Source organism: Bos javanicus, chromosome 18 (assembly GCF_032452875.1).
Source record: "Bos javanicus breed banteng chromosome 18, ARS-OSU_banteng_1.0, whole genome shotgun sequence".
Classification (NCBI taxonomy): domain Eukaryota; kingdom Metazoa; phylum Chordata; class Mammalia; order Artiodactyla; family Bovidae; genus Bos; species Bos javanicus.
The window spans coordinates 23402252-23422256 of NC_083885.1; the positions used below are offsets into that span (position 1 = coordinate 23402252).

At 38.3% G+C, this 20005-nt stretch overlaps 1 long non-coding RNA gene across 2 annotated transcripts; it reads right to left on the reverse strand.

Moving 5' to 3' along the window:
- Positions 1-10144: 10144 nt before the first annotated feature.
- LOC133230179 (uncharacterized) lies at positions 10145-19863 on the reverse strand. Of its 2 annotated transcripts, XR_009730778.1 has the most exons (5): positions 19777-19792; positions 17724-17772; positions 16389-16506; positions 14994-15059; positions 10145-10416 (listed from the first exon to the last, which is right to left on the reverse strand). It is a non-coding gene; the product is annotated as an uncharacterized LOC133230179 (long non-coding RNA). The 2 variants fall into 2 exon arrangements; XR_009730777.1 differs by lacking the exon at positions 17724-17772 and having other exon boundaries at positions 19777-19863.
- Between the last annotated feature and the right edge of the window lie 142 nt (positions 19864-20005).

The window sequence follows — 20005 nt, forward strand, 5'->3', positions numbered from 1 at the left end:
AGGGGACATTTTCCTTCCTTTGAGCAGGGTTTGGCAAACTGTAGCCCATGGGCTAAATCCAGCCTGCAGCCTGTTTTCATAAATGTTATTGGAACACTTTTGTAAAAGTGTCATTGGAACTCAGCCACACCCACTTGTCTATGGCTGCTTTTGCGTTGCAATGACAAAATAGTTGCAACAGACATTGTCTAGCCCACAAAGCCAAAAATATCCATTATCTGGCTCCTTCGAGAAAAAGTTTGCCAAGTCCTGCTTTAGAGGCTCTCTCTGTGAGGAGGATGGGAACCCCAGGGGAGCTGCCTCCATCCTGGAAAGTTAGTTCCCCACCCCTGACCTTGAGTGCCTCTTCTCTGGTCTCCCCCAGCCCTGAGGCATCCAGATGCTGGTTTCAGGGTCATGTAGTAATTGCTCCTACCTAGTGGCCTGAAACACACCCCTTTCCAGTTGTGAGATACCCAACGAAGACACAAGGACGTGAGGTCAGAAGTGTGGCTGAATCTGTAAGTTTCCCTTCCAGCTCCACACTTAAAATTGACTGAGCTCCTGGGTCTCCTTCATCTGTGCATTTGACATCAAATGCAGGAAAATCCCCCAGAGGATGATGTTAAAGGATATACGGGATTTCAACAGAAAAGAGTGAGTGGAAGGAAGGCCTTCCAAGCAGAAGAGGCCACAGATGCACAGTTGCCTGCAATGATGGAGGTGTATGATGGAAACGGTAGTGCACGCTGTGATCTACTCTAGGAAAACCAGTTTCTGTAGAGAAGGGTGCATAGGCTGGAGTGGTAGAAATGATGCCAGATGGGTCCTCTGGTCAGGTGGTGAGCAGCCTTGTGAATGGGGCTGAGAAGTTGAGGAGCATTAGGCAGAGGGTGTCTCTAAAGGATTTAAGCAAGGGAGTGACATGGTCCGATCTCTATGTTAGGAAGATCACTCCGACAGCTCGGGTAAGGTAGGTGGGGGGTGGAAGCTATCTTTGCCCTCCCATAGGCTGCTGTTTCCTCCCCATCACGTCCACTCTGAAAAGCCCTAATCACCCTTTTCTTTGTACTCCAATCAGTTTGATCTTCTTCCCCAGGGATCTCAGAGCACCTTCTAGACAACCACAAAAGTGGTATAATTCCCATCCCAATCACTATTTTTTTGACTGCCTCCTACTCCCATGCTTCTCCACTTATCTGGCGTAAAGGGCGAATTGCTTATTGTCGTTTTGTTTCGTTCCTATTTTCTAATCTTCTGCAGACCAATATTTTTGTAAAATATAAAATTGTGTACTTGGATATCACAGCAATTTCAAATAACTATTCAGGTTTCTAAATGCTTTCTTTTCTTTTTGGTATTTATCTCGTCACAGGCTGGTAAGTATTTGTGGACTTCCGGTTTCTGGTCCGACACGTAAAGAGCTTAGACGTCAACAACTCCAATATAAAACAAGTAAAATACTGAACAAACTGAAAAGTGAAAAATCAACAACCCTGCAAGAGCCATAGGAGAAGTGAGGTTACAGGGCAAACGTTTGCCCCCAAAATTGGAGAGAGAGACAGGTGAACACAGAAAACCATAATAGAGCAGAAACCCACAAGCAGAAACCTCCATGAGAGCAATAGTGGGGTAGGAGAACCTGAACTGTAATTGACCAGATGCCAGAAGCTCAGTGTAGACAACGCTGAGAAGCAATGGGGAGACCCAGGGGGACCCAGTCAAAGGGAGTTCCCCCACACTTTTATGAGTTTTATCTCTAGGAGCTCAACCAGATTCTCACAGTGAATATCCAGAAAGAAAAAAAAAAAAAAAAAAAAGTTGAGTTTCTATAAGGGGGAGGGGAAAAGGAATTATTTTAAAATGTTCCAGAACTTTCATCTTAACAAGATCTGTCCTCAGGGAAAACTATTTTAATAGAGCCTAACCTGCTAGGGTTTTACCAGAGCCTAACTGACCGCAAGGAGATCCAACCAGTCCATTCTAAAGGAGATCAGTCCTGGGATTTCTTTGGAAGGAATGATGCTAAGGCTGAAACTCCAGTACTTTGGGCACCTCGTGTGAAGAGCTGACTCATTAGAAAAGACTCTGATGCTGGGAGGGACTGGGGGCAGGAGGAGAAGGGGATGACAGAGGATGAGATGGCTGGATGGCATCACTGACTCGATGGACGTGAGTCTGAGTGAACTCCAGGAGTTGGTAATGGACAGGGAGGCCTGGCGTGCTGCAATTCATGGGGTTGCGAAGAGTTGGACACGACTGAGCGACTGAACTGAACTGACCTGACTTGACCTGACCTGAGGGAAAAGAAATACCCATTTCCAGCAGGCTCGAGCCTTCCACAGGGAAGAAGGGAAATATGTAACTCCAGCCCACTCCAGCCACCCTGTCCTAGCTAAAGAAGAGGAAGACTAAGAAGGATTGTCAAGTTCAGGCAAGAGGCGCAGGCTCATTAAGTCAGAGACCTAATCTCATTCACTGCTGGTGGGAATGCAAAACAACGCAGCCACTTTTATAAGACAGTTTGGCAGCTTCTGATACACCTAAATACTCTTACATATGGTCCAACAAGAGCATTCCATGGCATTTACCCAAAGGAGTTAAACATTTGTATCCATATAAAAACCTACACACAGATGTTTACAGCTCCTTTATTCATAATTGCCAAAACTTGGAAGCAACCAAGATGTGCTTCATCAGATAAATGGATAAACTCTGGTACATACAGAAAATGAAATATTATTCAGCACTAAATAGAAATAAGTTGCAAAGCCATGATAAGACAAAGAAAAACCTTAAGTGCATATTATTAACTGAAAAGCCAATCTGAAAAGTCTAAATACTTGATGATTCTAACAGTATGACATTATGGAAAAGGCACAGCTATGGAGACAGTAAAAAGATCAGTCGCTGTCAGGGGTTGGTGGAGAGGAAATGATGAACAAAGCACAGAGGATTCTCAGGGCAGTGAAACTATTCCGTGTGATACTTTAGTGGTGGATCCACATCGCTACACATTTGTCCAGATCCACAGAATGTAGAACACCAACAGGGAACCTTAAGGTAAACTGTGGACAATGGGTGATGGTGTCAGTACAGGTTCATCAACTGTAACAAGTGCACTACTCTGGAGGGGAGGTTGACCCTTGCGAGCAAACAAGTCACAACTCTTTCTCAGCCACTCAGGAATATCTAGGAGCTACTCTCCACCTATGTTCCAGTCCCCTGCTTCGAATAACAATCCCACCAGCCCCAGCTCAACAGATAGAAGGAAGTCAAGGCAGCCTGAATCCTTTCTTTTTCTTTCTGCTGTGAACATAGCAGTGCCCTCTGGAGGTATACATGTTCATTTCTATGGGATCCAAGAGTCATAAGTTGTCCTCCCAATCTATGTCAATTATAGTAAACAGATACAGACAGAAATATCATAGAGAGCTACTTTCAGAATTTATAGCCCTCCAGCTAGACTATAAACTCTGTGAGGGAAAGACCATGTCCAGTGAGGTCCCTACTCAATTGCCAGCACTGTCCAGTACCCTGTACCCAATACCCAGTACATGCTCAGTGAGGACTTGTGGGTGAATGTTGAAAGTAATATGATCCAGATAATGTTACTTACTAATCACTTAAGCATATATTGCAATCCAAACTCACCAAGCTTCTAAAAACAAAACTATTCTCCAGTCTTTTTTTCCTGGAAGTGTTTTGTCCCTCCCTCCCTATCTTTAAATCCCTCTGTACAATTGAAATTTAGTGTTCACTGCAGAGGTGATTGCAGCCATAAAATTAAAAGACGCTTACTCCTTGGAAGGAAAGTTATGACCAACCTAGATAGCGTATTCAAAAGCAGAGACATTACTTTGCCAACAAAGGTCCGTCTAGTCAAGGCTATGGTTTTTCCAGTGGTCACGTATGGATGTGAGAGTTGGACTGTGAAGAAAGCTGAGCGCTGAAGAATTGATGCTTTTGAACTGGTGTTGGAGAAGACTCTTGAGAGTCCCTTGGACTGCAAGGAGATCCAACCAGTCCATTCTGAAGGAGATCAGCCCAGAGCTTTCTTTGGAGGGAATGATGCTAAAGCTGAAACTCCAGTACTTTGGCCACCTCATGCAAACAGTTGACTCATTGGAAAAGACTCTGATGCTGGGAGGGATTGGGGGCAGGAGGAGAAGGGAGCGACAGAGGATGAGATGGCTAGATGGCATCACTGACTCGATGGATGTGAGTTTGAGTGAACTCCAGGAGTTGGTGATGGACAGGGAGGCCTGGCTTGCTGCAATTCATGTGGTCGCAAAGAGTCGGACACTACTGAGCGACTGAACTGAACTGAACTGAACTGAATCCATTGAGCTGTTTAGGGGACAGCTATCGCCAGGAACAGTCTTTCCCTTTCCTTCCTTTATATCCTTCCAAACCACATCTTTTTTTTTTAAACAAATGATGCCCAGTAATATTGAACAGTTCATCTCAGACTTGCTTTCCATAGGATCATTACAGCTGTATTACACGAGGAAAAAACATTTAATAATGAAAGAGAACACTTTATTTTTTTTTTAAAGAAATCTGCCTTTCAGAAATCAGAAAATCTGATTTTCAGAAAAGAAAATAGACTGATATGAAAGAATAGATTGTGTTCTCTGGCTGCTTCAAGATTGTGAGTTCCAACCCCTCTGGATATTCTACTAGTACCTCAAAACCAACTGATCTGCCCACACTGTCTTTTCTCCATTAGACCTTCTTCTCCTAGGTTCCCTGTCTCGAAACACCACCACCACGACCTAACTGCTGCAACCTTCAGGACATCCTCACTGACATGCTTTTCCTTTGCCTGCCTTTGTAACCCTTCAGTCGCATGTCCTTTTATTTCTAGCATCTTAACATCTCACATCAGTCCACCGACATCCCTCCTTCCCCTGGCCATTTTCTCAGCTCCTGCAACTGATCTCATCCCTGGACAACTACTTGCAAAACCACTGAAAGAGTCTCTTATCATCCAAAGACCCTTGCGTCACTACTGAAAGTTTTACCTCCACAATGCAGAGCTGATCTGGTGAAAGGAAGATGAAGTCCAAGCTGCTCTGTCTGGCATAAAAACTGCCCTTCCAGCCTGGCCCCTGCTTACTCTCATTTCTTCCCCATCTCTGCACACATATCTTCTGCTTCCTTCGAGCTCCTCACTGACTCCCAAAGGCACGAGGCTTTCCCTTCCTTCAGGACTCAACCTCGGTGCCCCCTTCCTACAGGAACCTTCCTTGACTTTACCCTCCCTCCGTCAGGCTTGCCTGGGGACTGTGCCCTGTGGTCCCACGGCACCTGGCCTTTCCCTCTCACCATGCTGAGCTGAAATGGTCTGTTTATGCCTCTGTAGCCACGGCAGAGGCTAAGCTCCCAGCTCCACAAAGACAAACACTGCATGCCGTTCACCGTTTCAACTCCAGGCCTGAGTCCAATGCCCACTTTGTTGAATTCAGGGAACATGCATTCAGATTTGATCCCCTGAATTTATCACAATGTTAAAACCCAGCAGGTATGCATAAACAGTAATGAATACATGGAGCATTCTTTTGGTTAAAACCCAGTTCTGAGATTAACATGCTCTACCTTGTTCCTTGTACCCATACTGCGTGCCAAAACGTTTGGATGGCACGTACAGATGATGAGTTAGACATTTATTTCTGACGTCTGTAAAACAAAATATTATGAAGACTAGGGTTGTGATACAAGCATCTGAAGACTGAATTTCCAGAATTGGGGACAAGCATCTTCAAGTTGGCAGCATCTGCTTTGGAGTCAAAAGATCCTTATTACCACTGAGGCATTTCATCTTCCCAGGACTCAGCTTCTTCATGTGAAAAACACGTCTTCTCTAGCTTCAAAAGCCTGCAAGTGGGAGCTGCCTGCTATTTTTATGCATTGAGTTTGAAAGGTGTTTTGAATAAAAAGTCTTCTGGAAAAAAAATTAAATAGTCTGCTAATGTGTCTTGCAATTGACACTTCAGTATATTTATACATAAAGCTTAAAGATGGCAGGTAGGCTAAGGTAATTTAGCAATGTAAGTTGTTCTAGAAACACTTTGTGGATAAAATATACATAAACAATTATAGACAAAATTATAAAGTGCTCGGTATTTTAAAAGAATATACAGAGGATATAGCAATCACAGCAGAGTCAGGAAGTCTAGTGGTAACCAACCTATGATTTGCAGTATTTGTAAAAAAAATTTTAAACTATCTAAAATAGCACCGTTTTCTTTTTCTCTCTTTTTTTCTTAAACTGCTAGATAAACAGTATTACAAGATGATTCCACAATACTGGGTCATTACGTATATTCAGAACTTTTAAGTCGCCCACCTCATGCAGCACTTTCCTAAGACCCAATTCATCTTGGTCTCCTCACTGGAAATGATATATAGTTGAGGGTACTGGAATCTATATTATTACATGTAAAGCCCTGAGTGTCTTAATTTGGATGTCTTTTATAATCACTTTGATCAAATCTATGATTTATATAAACTTATGGAACTCTAATAGTCCCTTAGGTGGCTTCCTTTTTCCAGGGCCCAGTCATATTAGAGAGTTCTGGTTTAGCCTCCTAAAATTGGATGTATATTTAGAAAAGACTCTCAGCTCTCCTCCTACCTTGAATGCTTGAAAAAAATGCACAGAAATACTTGTATTTTCTTAGGGTGCCCAAAAGAGTTTTTTAGTAAAGCCATCAGCTCTATGTACCATCTTACAAACATGTTCTTTATGTAACTTTTATCTACATGTGATCTTACAGTTTTAATTTTGGAGCTCTTCTAAAAGAATTTAAAGTTCTTTTATTTTAAGCTTAAAATAAATAAAACATTTCAAAGTATTACAGTCTTATAGGTTATGCATTTAAGACATTAGAAAGGTACAAAATATTTTATCCCTTATCAAACATAAAGGGAAGAAAATAATATTTTGATTTTCACAAACTGAGCTTCAAAACAAAAACATACTTCCAAGCCCTGGTTTTAGGAGGAAGAGTATCCATTTGTTTTTTCTCTCAAATACACATAATTCAAATATTACTCTTAAAGAAGGCCTGCCACATTTCTGGTGAGTTACTAAAACATAGGAAGCTATTAAGTATACTTTGGGGCAGTCACAAACCATTTTAATGTTGCAGGAAATTCTAGCCAGACCAGACTGCACCCCACTTTCAACAAAATGCACTGCAGCTCATTTCTTTCTCTTCCTAATATCTTTTTTCCTCCATTTCATGTATATGCTCCATCCCAGTTGAAGCCCACCATTTTCTGTGAGGCCTGTTCCAGCAGCTTCAGCTTTCCTAGTCTCTCTCCTAAATTCTGAAGGTTCTGGATTTCTGGTAACACATAATCATGCTGGTCTCTATCTCAGTTTCTTTCTACTTCTCCCCTGTCCCCATCCCCTAAACTAAGAATCAAGAGAACCATTCTCAGGGATCAGGGTCTGTGTTGCTCTTCCTTATCATTAGGGTCCCAGTGCCTAGAAGTGCTAGACAGAGGTGCTTCCCTCGCTGCTTCATGATGAGTGACCACCAGTATTTATAGATTCCATGTGTCCACAATATCTTTTTTCCAGGTCATTTTCAAGGGCAAGGGCTATTTTATTGTCTTATGTCATTTATATCACTGTGGTCATGGCTATAATGGGTTAAAGATGAAGTTATATTTAGAAGCACTGCAAGATTGGGGTCTACTTGGCCGAAGGTGAAGTCCCTAAGGCCTCACTCGAAAAAATTAAAGATTTATAATATTGACTTTTGTTAGAAGGATTATTGTAACCCCTTAATGGCATCCAAAGTTTTCTAAAAAGAAATGGAGCTACATCTTCATTAAGAGCGATAAAGTCAATATATATGGTAGAAAATCAAAATAAAATTATCTTTGAAAATTCTTTCAGTGGGTTTCTCCCAAAATATAGCATAGATGGTTTTGTATATGCCTTATTATGTCTCAGTAAGTACACCAGGATAATTTCTACCGGAGTTGGAAACAAAGCCATTCTTCCACTAAGCATCGCATACAGTAGCTGCATTTTAGGGGCCAGGTACTAGAAAAGATGGCTTTCCCAGGTGGCTTAGTGGTAAAATATCCACCTGCCAATGCAGGAGACTCAGAAGACACAGGTTTGATTCCTGGGTCAGGAAGATCCCCTGGAAAAGGAAATGGCAGCTCACTCCAGTATTCTTGCCTGGAAAATCCCATAGACCCAGGAGCCTGGCAGGCTATAGTCCATGGGGTTGCAAAAGAGTCGGACACAACTAAGCATGCCTGCACTAGAAAAGATATTGTTTGTTTTTCATTTCCTTCTTTTTCTTCCTACATGCATATAGTTGAATTAGATGGACATGAAATGCAACACAGCTGAACACAAATGATAAAAATAATGAATTTATTCTACAAATAAAATCTGCAGGCTACATGGTAGTGACAAAAGTTAAAGTCTACAAATTGAAAAACTATTACAATATAGCCTTGAATGTCAAGTCTCTATTAACACTTGCAAATTTTCCCCAAGTACCCTGCCAGCTTTGCAGCACTTTCTATAGTGTATGTCTACCTTTATTCCTTTACACAGAAATTGCTTACCCCCCCAAAAAAAGGTCAGTTTTTTCTCAAAAGTATTTCTCTAGAAATAAGAACAAAATCTAGTTTGTGGAAAAATGTTTTTTTTATATCTAGCTACAAGTTATTTAAAATAGTCTGTATGTTTTGAAATCGTAGACAAATCCAGTTAAAGCAAAAATACCACAAAAATGTAGATGTTCTCTTTGTCTCCCCTTCCATACACACAAAATCAATTCTAGTCTTAAAAAGACTCTATGTAATTATCATATGACCCACAATCACACTCCTGGGCATTTATCCCAGGAAAATGAAAACTTATGTTCACATAAAAATCTGTACATGCATGTTTACAGCAGTTTTATTCATAATAGTGAAAAACCAGAAACAACACTGAAGTCTCAACTGGTACAACAGTTAAACAAACTGTGGGGCAACCACACCACGGGATATTACCCAACCATAAAAAGAACAGAATACTGATACGTGTCAGTTGAAGCTCCAGAAAATTGTGCTGAGTGAGAAAAGTCAATCCCAAGAGATTATATACTATATGATTCCATTTATAGAACATCCTTGAAAAGAAAAAACATTACAGGAAAGGAGAACAGCCTAGTGATGCTACAGGAAGAGGAGCAGGAGAGAAGCATGTACGACTGTAAAAGGACAGAGTGAGGAATCCTTCCGGGGATGGAAGTTCTGTATCTGGGCTGTAATGAGGCCAATGTCCAGGTTGTGATACTTTCCCTACTGAGGGGAAACTTACTAACTAAAGGTACAGAGGACCTCTCCATTATTTAGTAAAACTGCACATGAAATCTGTAATTATCTCAAAATATAAAGTTTAATTAAAAATAAAAAATATTCTAGCCTAAAAATTTTACTTTGCTGTACGGAGATCTGAGCTTAAGAATTTATCACAGCATTTTGTGAGAACTATAGAAGTGGATGAAGTACAAACTGGGTCATGCCCAAAACAGTAACTCGCCACTACTTCTTCGGGTGTCAGCAGCATCTGTGCATCTCTCCAGTCCCCTCACTAAGGGCTACCTCTGGTCACACATACCCCTTGACAGAGTTCATACCACAGAAGCCAGACGCCTGCCTGCCACAGAGGAATCCTTCCGTTTCCCTTCAGCCACCACAAAGGCCACAACAAGGAATTTCCCAATGCCAAGGCAACCCCTCATTATTCAGTCTGCCCAAATGTAAGAACTCTGTGGAAGACTGGATGTCAACCTTTATATAAACCAAATACTCAAAGACGTAACGAATGCTCTGCCAGTTGAGATGATTTTTTCCCTCATACCTGAGTTGAGCTAATAGATTTTTTAAAAAGAAAATGTTCCATTCCAGAGGGACTACTATAGAGAATTAAAATTATATATATGGATAACTTTTAAGTCTTTCTTCTTCCATAAATATAATAGGGTCACATTAGAAAGTGATTTTAAACCTATTCTAATGATATCAGATTGCCAGAAGAATTGCTATAATGGAGAAAGTGATTTTTTTCTCAGGGAGGAACCCTCTTTTTCAGGTATAAACATTCATTCAGTCCAACAAAGTCATTTTAGAAAAAAAGTCAACATAGAGAATTGTTTTTATTTTTCTATACTTTGATTAAAACAGCATTCAGTAACACACTATAATGCTAAGCATTTCAAATAAACTGGTGATCAAGAAGGGCATAACCTCCTTCTGCATGACAACTGCGGATTTTAATTGGAAAAATCCTGTAATCTATAAATAAGAATATCCAAAACATATTTAAACCACTTGAGCACTTGATTTTTCCATGTCCTTTGCATCTAGATTGAACAGACCACAGGAAATTTCAAAGACTGATTGCTGAATCTAAAAGAAAAAACAAAAAAATCTATTTAGTTGTCATGATCACTGTCACCACCAGCCCCTAATATCTTCTTATACTTCACCAACCTCACTTAATTTTGCCCAGCTGCTTTATGCTTGGGAGAAAGACAAATCACTAATCAATCACGTACACTAATTAAAAATGCTACCTTTTGGAGGCATTGTAATACCTTAGTAATAGGGGTGAGGATTTCCTCTAACTGCTTACTTTGAAACATTTTTGATAACACATGAGCCAGGATGCAGTGAACATTTGCAAACGCTTAATGCTAGAGTCTACATAAAATATCAAATTGCCCCCCCACCGAAAAGTGGCGGTACAATTCTGCAACTGGTTGAGGTCACATGGAAAATAGAATTATATGCTAATTTGTTTCTATATTAAGTTATCATAGAAGGTCAGACCAAACAGAGTAAAATGAATTCTGGAAAAAAATTAACTAAGTAGATTGGTATGTACCGTATCAAAGTAAACTGTTTATCTTAATAGATACAAATGCAAGAAAGGTTTTTCAAACGGGGGTATTTTCTCCTTTTCGAAAAAAATAAATGTTTTAACCAAACCCAGGCAATGACTTGCATGATTTAAAAACACTTTATCTAAATAGTTTTTCCCTAAAGGAGAACAAGGGCAGGTATTTTTTTTTCAAGGGGAGAAAAGAAACGGAAAAGGGCAGAGTATCCAAAAGAGAATAATTTCCCCAGAAAAAGCTTTATCTATGTACTTATTAAATTTTACTCACATAAATAGTTCTGCACATGTATTATAAAATGAATAGCCAGGTTTAAACTACATGATGGGGTCAGGAGGTGCTTACCATATACATTTATTATTTTATTCCAAAATAAACTAAACAACAATATAGATGTTTTCCTTAACACAGATTTGTCTCAAGAAAATATGCTTTATTTTTTTTAATTACTGAGGAGAAAGATCTATATTTATTTTTTTCTGGAGGGTATATTCTGTAGATAAGCCTTATCCATAGGTAAGTTCTCATATCTAAGATCTAAGATATGAGATCAACTTAGAAAACTATAAACCAAATTAATGGTTGAAAAATTTGGGCTATCAGTTTCACATATGACAATGGTGCAGGCTTTATATTTCTATTTTCAAAGGTCCTTTATAGAAAAAGGGAAAGAACTTGGAGGAGAGGATAATGGAGAACTAAAATCTTACAGCATTTGAAACCAAGGGACCGGTATTTTATAAAGTATCCAGTTTATTGCAGGACATAACTAGGATGAGTAACAGAAATCATCTGTCTCACACCCTCAGGCAAATTCCTGGGGAAAAAAAAAAAAACAAAAGGATAACTTTTGTTCTAGAGTCTATCCTATTTTCCATTAAAAGATCTGTTTGTATTTTTCATTTTATTGCAACATTTCCAAAGCAGTGCTGCAAATGAACTAGCACTCACAAAGAGTCATCTGAATTTTCTTTAAATCAAAACTCATTTTTAATTTCTAAAGGGACTTTACCTATTGCTTTCAATAAAATTTCATTACTATTAGTTATCATAAAATATGTTAGGTTTCCATGGAATACCAGTTCAGGCATAAGATCTTCAGGCTCCTCGATGAACTATGAAACAAAACTATATACTACTTTACTATCATTCTTGTTTGACGGACCTTATATTTTAGGGTCTTAATCCATTAAAAAGTTGAGAATTACATTTGGAAAGGAGGGGAAAGTCTAACAAAAATGGAAACATGCACTGCTGCCTAAAATATCAGGACTTAAGTAAATTAATCTTCATTCCCAGTGAAAGCAATCTTATGTCCAGGGACTGGGAATTATTCTACCATAAAATACAGCACATTAAATACTACAATAGACCCATTTGAAATGTCTTAACATAATTATTATGTCATCTACAAATGACTAGATATAGACTTATATGTTAATATTCAATACCACAGGTTCTAATGCAAAAGATGCTGAAATGGTAAATATATTAAGCTGGTTAAAGGTAACAGCAAGTAAATCAGTATCTATTCTATGACTAAAAGTAAGACTCCAAATAAGATTTGAAAAAGAATCGATAAAAGCAAGGGCAGAATATTTGGACCCTGGTTATCACAAATAACACTATCATTCTGATGGTTTGCATATAAAACTCCTTATCTCCACTAGCTAGTTGAAAAGAATGAAAAGCTTCTTACAACCAGCTAAAAAGAAAGTCTTTACCATGCTCCTTGAAAAAGCTCATTTTCACATTACTCAGGCTTCATTATGCTAAATCAATATTCGTTTAGTCACTGGGGTTATTGACATATTTTAAAATAAAAGTATACCCTTCAGCTACTGCACTCATTACAGGTAATTTGTCTTGTCAGAGAGCAGGGAATATTATCCTAGTCTTTCAGGGGCTGACAGCCCATGGAAATACCTCCCCATGGTTACAACTGTAAATAATTTTAAGGTAAAATATTGAAAAATCAATGACTGTTTCCTGCAATCTGTCACAAACAAATCAATCATAATCTGTACTGCCAGAGAGTATGATTTGAAGGAGATGGGAGCAGATGTAATTCTTGGCTGGAATCTCTCATTTCAAAATCACTTCACATAATGGTGTCATCATTTAAACACTTAACAGTCAGCGCAACTGCCACTGTAACATCTAGTTGGACAAAACCACAAGGAGGAGGAGGAGAAAATGCCATCACTATTATGTTAACAAACATTTAATTTAAATGGTTGCTGCATTAGGAAATTTCAGCTGAAAACAGTTTTACCTGCCCCCTTTCACAGTTTTAAATTAATCAAGGCTGATTTTCTGTGTACTAATGTTTAATAAATTAGTCCATGGCTAAAGAATGTATTCCTTTTACTTTGAAAGTCCATTGTAGAGAACAAAATTTGGAATTAATAAATAAAACATCTGGATTTTAGAATAATCCATAATTCTATCTGTATCTCAAAGACAAAAAAATAGTGTCATAGATGTCAAGATTATACTTTTAAAGTAGGTTTAAAGGTCTCAGTTGCCCAGATATTAAATTTTATATTTTCCTTCTATTAATAAATATTACATTTCAACTTTGTAATACTGAAGCACAATTTAGAATGATGAGCAAGACTTAGTCAATTCAAAAATACCCTTGTATTCCATATACAAGCTATACCATAGATTGATATTTTAAAAGCTGGAGTAATAACCCAAGTAATATGAAGTGTAAAAGTTGGTCAAGGTCATAATATTGAATTGTTCTGCAAATGTAAACTGCCTTCCAAGTAACCACTTTTAGATAATTTTTTTCCAGGCCACATGTTAACAGCTCTTCAGCTGCTTCCAACGTCTACCTAGGCCAGAAAAAAAGAATCTGAGATTGGTATGCTTCTTCTTCCTATTGTATTAACCAAAAATGTCATTTGATTTAAAGATTACAGAGTCTTCTTGAAGTTTTTTGTTTTTAACTCTATACTAGCTCTTTAATAGAAGAAACTGGTTTTAGCTACTACTACTGTTGCTTACCCATTTCCCAATTATATAATTAGACATCATAAAGTCCATTATTCCATTAACATCCTTCTATAGCTATAGTTTGGGGAGTAGATATTTTTGATGACTAGAAAAGTATATCATTTTTCTTAAAAAGAAAAAAAATTACATAAACACTGTAACACAATTTAAGCCTTTATAAACATTCTTCGAAATAGAATGATTGAATGATAAACTGATATTTTATAAAAGGATTTGACTCTGTTTTTAATTTAACTTGCATAGTCAAGGCAGCAGCATAGCCTGAAAAGATGGAAGCTTTTCTTTTTGATACAAATTTTCTCATTTTTTATTTTTGTTGTTCAAGAATCTTATATTCACTCTTGGACACCAACATTAGGTTTTTGAAACTGAAAATGCATGCGGAGAAATGCTCAAAGATCTCATCCAGAATAAAACAGAGTCCTCCATTCCATGTGAATCCCTGCAACAGCTGCAAAGAGAGCAGCAAGCCAACCTAGTGAGAGGAAAGGGAAAGTATTACCCACAGCCCAGGATTACACAAAAAATGGAAAGGGACCTAAAGCTGACAACTAGGGAAGGAACCCGAGTGGCGCAGCTCCCGGCCTCCCGTGCGCTACAGCAGCCCCGGCTGGGCCTGGAGAGCTCCTTGGCAGAGCTCTGGAACCAGTTGTCAACCAGCGAGTCTCCCACTCTGAGCTGGGTGGTGGCTGACAGTAAACTGCCCTGCAGACAGCGTGCTCCCCTAGAGAAGGCAACAAAGCCAGGGAGGTAAATGAGGACAGCTAAACAACTGCTCCATGTGTGCCCATCACCACACACTAAAATGACACCTACCAGGATGGGGTAGGCCACCATCACAGATCTAATTCTCAGAAAGAAGCTATTTTAAGGGTGTTGAGTAGGCCTAGCTGAGATTTCTCAGCCCTCCCAACACAGCAGCTCAAAAACTCAGCAGAGAAAAATCAGATTGTTTCCATACCCCAAATTTAAAGAAATTGCTGCCTCCTAGATAAAGTTCTTATATGTAATAAAGGCGCAGGATTACAGAGAAAAGTATTCTCTTAAAAGAGATAATATTACCTCCCTATCTTCAGAATCTCCTCCTTCCAAAAGCCAGTACAGTGGCTCCATTATGGACTGTAGATTCTTAAAGAGAAAAACAGCAAGAGTTAGCTTCATCTTTCCTACCACTTCCTTCCTTCATTGAATTACAATTTAATTACCTATACTTGAATTGATTTTATTCCTGAATGATATATTTCTCAAAAAGCATACCCTAACCATTTTCACCAGAGAACATTTAGTATAACCTGCTCATTTAGTATAACTCCCTTCCACACACCTATTTTATATAAAATGAGAATTAGTTTTAATATATTTGAATACCATTAATATATAAATATGCATCTTAATAAATTTTGTCAAATAACAGATATAAAATCCAACCAATTTGACTGCATGTTTAGATTTTCCTATATTCATTCTTAGGAAGGAAAAAAAAATCTAATCCTCCGTCTTTTAAATTCAACAAGTTTATGTGGTTAAAAAAACAAAACCAAAAACTAAGCTTAAAGACAAACAAAGAGGAATCAGATTGTTCACTGTATAACATTTTCTTTGTATCTGTGTGTTTCCTAAGTCACTACAATACTTCAGCTCTTGGTCATACATGAAGACCTATAAGGCTCAGTCAGATATAGAAGAACACAAAGGTGCTATTTAAAAACAATTAGATATTACTTCATTTAATATTGAGAGTCACTTTAATGCCTTTGAAAGTATTCAGAGAAGCACTGCTTCTATAGCAGACTGTACTCGAGTTGCCTTCTGTAGAATTAGCTTTTTTTTTTTTTTTTTGGTCCTCCAACCATCTTTTTTTTAAGAAAATATTCTCTATCACTGAATCCTGTACTTTGCTTTCCCCACTAGACAACACAAATATTCTGCACAATTTTTTTTTTCTTATAGCTTTTCTCATCTGCTTGTGTTCACGAGCCCCTATTCTGATGAGAAGGGACAAGTTTTGTGCACACCTGTATGTCCTTTGTCATTAAGAGAGTTTAGTACCTATGACTAGAGCTGATACTCCCCTTATATTTATTCTAAAAAGAATTGGGGTAATGAAAATAATAAAAAGCTGTAATTTGATATAAATATTTCCTTCAAATAATAATTATCTCTTTATAATACATCATAACCTTAGTCTTGATTTTTATGAAAAGCACTGAGGTCATAAATTTCACTATCCAAAGATACCATTAAAAAAGAAATCATTCAGTATATTTCCATGAAGCAAAATGTTCCTACTTATTAATACATTGGTAAAATGGTAATAAAGGCCTCAAGTGGTGTTCTTTCCATTCTGTACTGAGACCATCCCTATTACCAATATAAATACTTTGGTAAAACAAACACTGGTGCTATTTTGGGTTTACTCCCAAATACACAAGCACAACTGTGCAGACACTCACTTACAGATGAGCGTGGGGATGCTCAAGGACAGATTTCAGTCAACACTTGGAGGAGCCCCACAGTTCAGAAGTGAACTTAGCTGAAAACATCCAAACGTATATGGAAGCATCATACTCATAACCTGCACAGAAAATAAAAATGATTCTGTTTAAGGAAATATAGAAGTCTGGTTAAATACTTCTGAGATATTAGATACGAATATCTAATCTAATTTTCCCCAGGGTATCACTTTATATTACCGCAAATAAACAAGTAAAGACTGTATCAAGGTGTGGAATATCATTAACCTGAGAAAAGGTTGGTAAAATGGATTACATAAAAGATAACTGTAGGAGAAAATTATATTCTCTTCTCCTAAACAAATACTAAGTGCATCCTCACTAATAAAGATTTAAACTTTAACTATATTTGTATATACTGGTTTTCAATTTTGAAGCATATAAGTTAATTTACCACTCTAAATTGGTACTTAGGTATACTCCAGCTATAAAAATACTACAGATTTATGAAGAAGTTAAGTCATGAGTACCACACTCCATAGTAGTGCTATGAAAGCAAACCAGAGTCATTATTGAACAAAAATAATAATAATTCCAAGGTTTTACATCTTTTCAGAGTTGTATCAGCTGCTATTCTATTAAGGACAATTATTCTCTATAAAAACAGCTAACATTTATACCAAAAAGATGTTAAAACTACAGGACTCAACACCATGTAGACACTGAAGGGAAATATGTAAAGATATTGAGGTACTACCACACAAAACAGGCTCTGCTATCTCAGAGTTAAAATGTTATTCCAAAATATGATACTGTTTTCATAACCTATTTTAAAAAACATGTTTAATTCACTCAGGATCACATGATCTCATTTATTTGCACTGAAAATTTCCCCAAGATTTCTATACTGTAAAAATACATAATTATATATTAATACATTAATAATTACTTGGTATTATTTATTAAACCAGATGACAGGTAATTAGCTCATATTCCGATTTCATTTCTTTTAACATATCATACTTGAAAATAATAGATGGATAATAACACTGGGATGCTGATGCTGGCTGCCAGAAAAAAATTTTTTGATGGGGGATCTGGAAGATAACTAAAGCAATTATCTCAAAAGTAATGCTCTTGTTTTCGTTTCAGCAAACAAGTCTAAATAAATCATTCTTTGATTTTAGTTTCCCATATAATGACAGGCAGCTAATTATCCCTGGAGTCACAAACAAGCTGTGACTCTCTACCTGGCCTCTCCGATCAGAACGCCTATGGCCTCCTCCACTTTCACTTCCTTTTTCTACAATGAGTTTTAATATTAAAGAAAAACACTCACACATCTTACACACACACTGATGGACAGCCAGCTTCCAGGAAATCATGAGCTACAAAGAGAGGGGGGAAATCTTAATGCAATACTTATGTTGAAGGGTATTAGGTGCTGGATAAGCCAAGGGGTAATATAATCAACAGCATCCGTCTTGCTATTGTTTTGGCATTCAGAGATTTGAAGTAAAGGACAGTAATATTATTTTAGTGGTCATCCAGGTTATGATTCAGATCCTTAAACTAATAAGAGTCTAAATGCACTATCTTCTCTTGCTCATCAATTCGAATTTACAGAAACACATTTTGGAAGAAATAAAACAGTTTTCTTCTGTGTCTGGAAGTAAAACAAGGCTTTCCATAAACAATGTAGCTAAGTACTTGAGAAGAAAAAAGAATATGTTTTAGATCATGAAAACATCCTAAGAGACTTTTCAAAAAAAAAAAAAAAATGAAGGGACATAAATTTCCTATATATTTACTTTTTCATTACATTCCTATTTCTGCACATTAAGCATGTCTTCCTCTACATATTTTTTTTCTGAATACTAATAAACGTTTGCTTAATAACATACTAGGCTATTCATGCTTTCCTTTCTAAATCAGAAACCATTATTCCACAAAGATGGAGCACAAAGAAAGCCGATAGAGGCATTGCCAAAAAAGCCACAAGTAGTATCAATACATGCCAGAACACTTAACATTGAACTATCATTTCTCTCAAACTTCTGCTGCCAAAGTGCTCACAAAATCTGGAACTCAAAGACAGATTTCTAGTGCAATTAAATTCTCCAGAAGCAAAACTGTACAAAAATATGCCGCCCTTCTTATGTCACCATTTTATAGACAACATTTTCTCAGGATCTTAATTAAGATAACGATGCACACCTGTGTCAACATTCTCTGGCAAGACAGCCTTATCAATCATAATCCTTTAAGTACACTCCAAAACAGCAAAGCGATATGACAAAAGCAATCTGTTGCCTTTCCTAGCCTGTGTTGTGTCTCTCCCACAAGAATGATGAGATCTTTAAAATACAGCAGATCTACTTTTATAAGTCTTTAAAGTTTTTACTGTAAACAGTTATTACACTAAATAAACAGGAATAACCTCTTTTGCACTTGATTTAAACAATGACAACTGTACAGCCAAAACTCTAGGAGCAAGCTCCACATCATGTCTTAGCAATACAGTTGTGTCTGTTATTTTAAAGCTCTAAATTTTAAGAGTAATGCGTAACAGGATCCGTGCAGACATGACAAACCAATAAACCCTTAGGAAGTTTTAAAATTAGAATGTTTTAAAGTCTTTCATTAAGATCAAGGCATGCCTAGCCCTAACCTAAGTGCAAATGTTCAGAAAGATACAAATGCACTAGTAAGCGGAAAAGAAAAAGAATCGTCTTGGTAACCTGGAACCAGAGGGAGCTAGTTCCTGCCTGCCGTGGGAGAAAGCTTCAGTGACAGGAGATGAGTTAAACTACTGCTAAAAGTAAGCAGGCTCCCAAACTGAAAGCTGATAAATAAAGGGGGGAAAGGAGGGAGAGGAGAGAAAGGAACGCATCCAAGGCTAAAAGTTAAAACCTCCGGTTTACCAGCAAAAACGGAAGGCTTTCACATGAAAACGGAGAAAACCCGCCAGATGCTATCTGAATCCCGCCTGTCTGCTAATAATCAGCTCTTCCCTCTCGCATATTAACACGAGTCTATTTCAGACGCCGGGCGGCGGTGGCCAGCGGAGCAGCAGAGCCATCAATGTGCAAATAAAGCAGAAAATAGAGACATCCTTAAGAAATGAGTCTCAAATTTGACGCAGAGCGGAGGTGACAACCACAGCAACAGAACCATAAATTCTAAATGCTTCAATATCTTTCAGGATTCTCTCCAAGTCCTTGACACCAAAAAGAAGACAGTATTAGAAAACCGGGGGGTGCGGGGGCGGGAAGGAGTTGTAAGTATGGTGTGTGTGTGTTTTGGGGGGGCAGAGGGGGGTTGCTCAGAGTGGCAGGATGATGTAATGAGGATGTCTGTGTTGACAGATTCAGATTCTCGGTGGCACAAACCTCCAGGGCTCCATTTCCGAGATCAGCATCCTGGACCAGAGCCGAGAGGGTGAAGTCGCCGCGCGTGGATGGAGGGGACCACGCCCACGCCCGCCCGCTGGGGGGACCGTCACACCACGAGAATCCCGCCCAACGTTCACGCAGCCCATGCCTACCGAGAGCCCGGAGGGGCGCAGGGCACCACCGCGTCCATCCCGTCCACGGGAAGACGTGGACGCGGCTCGAGAGG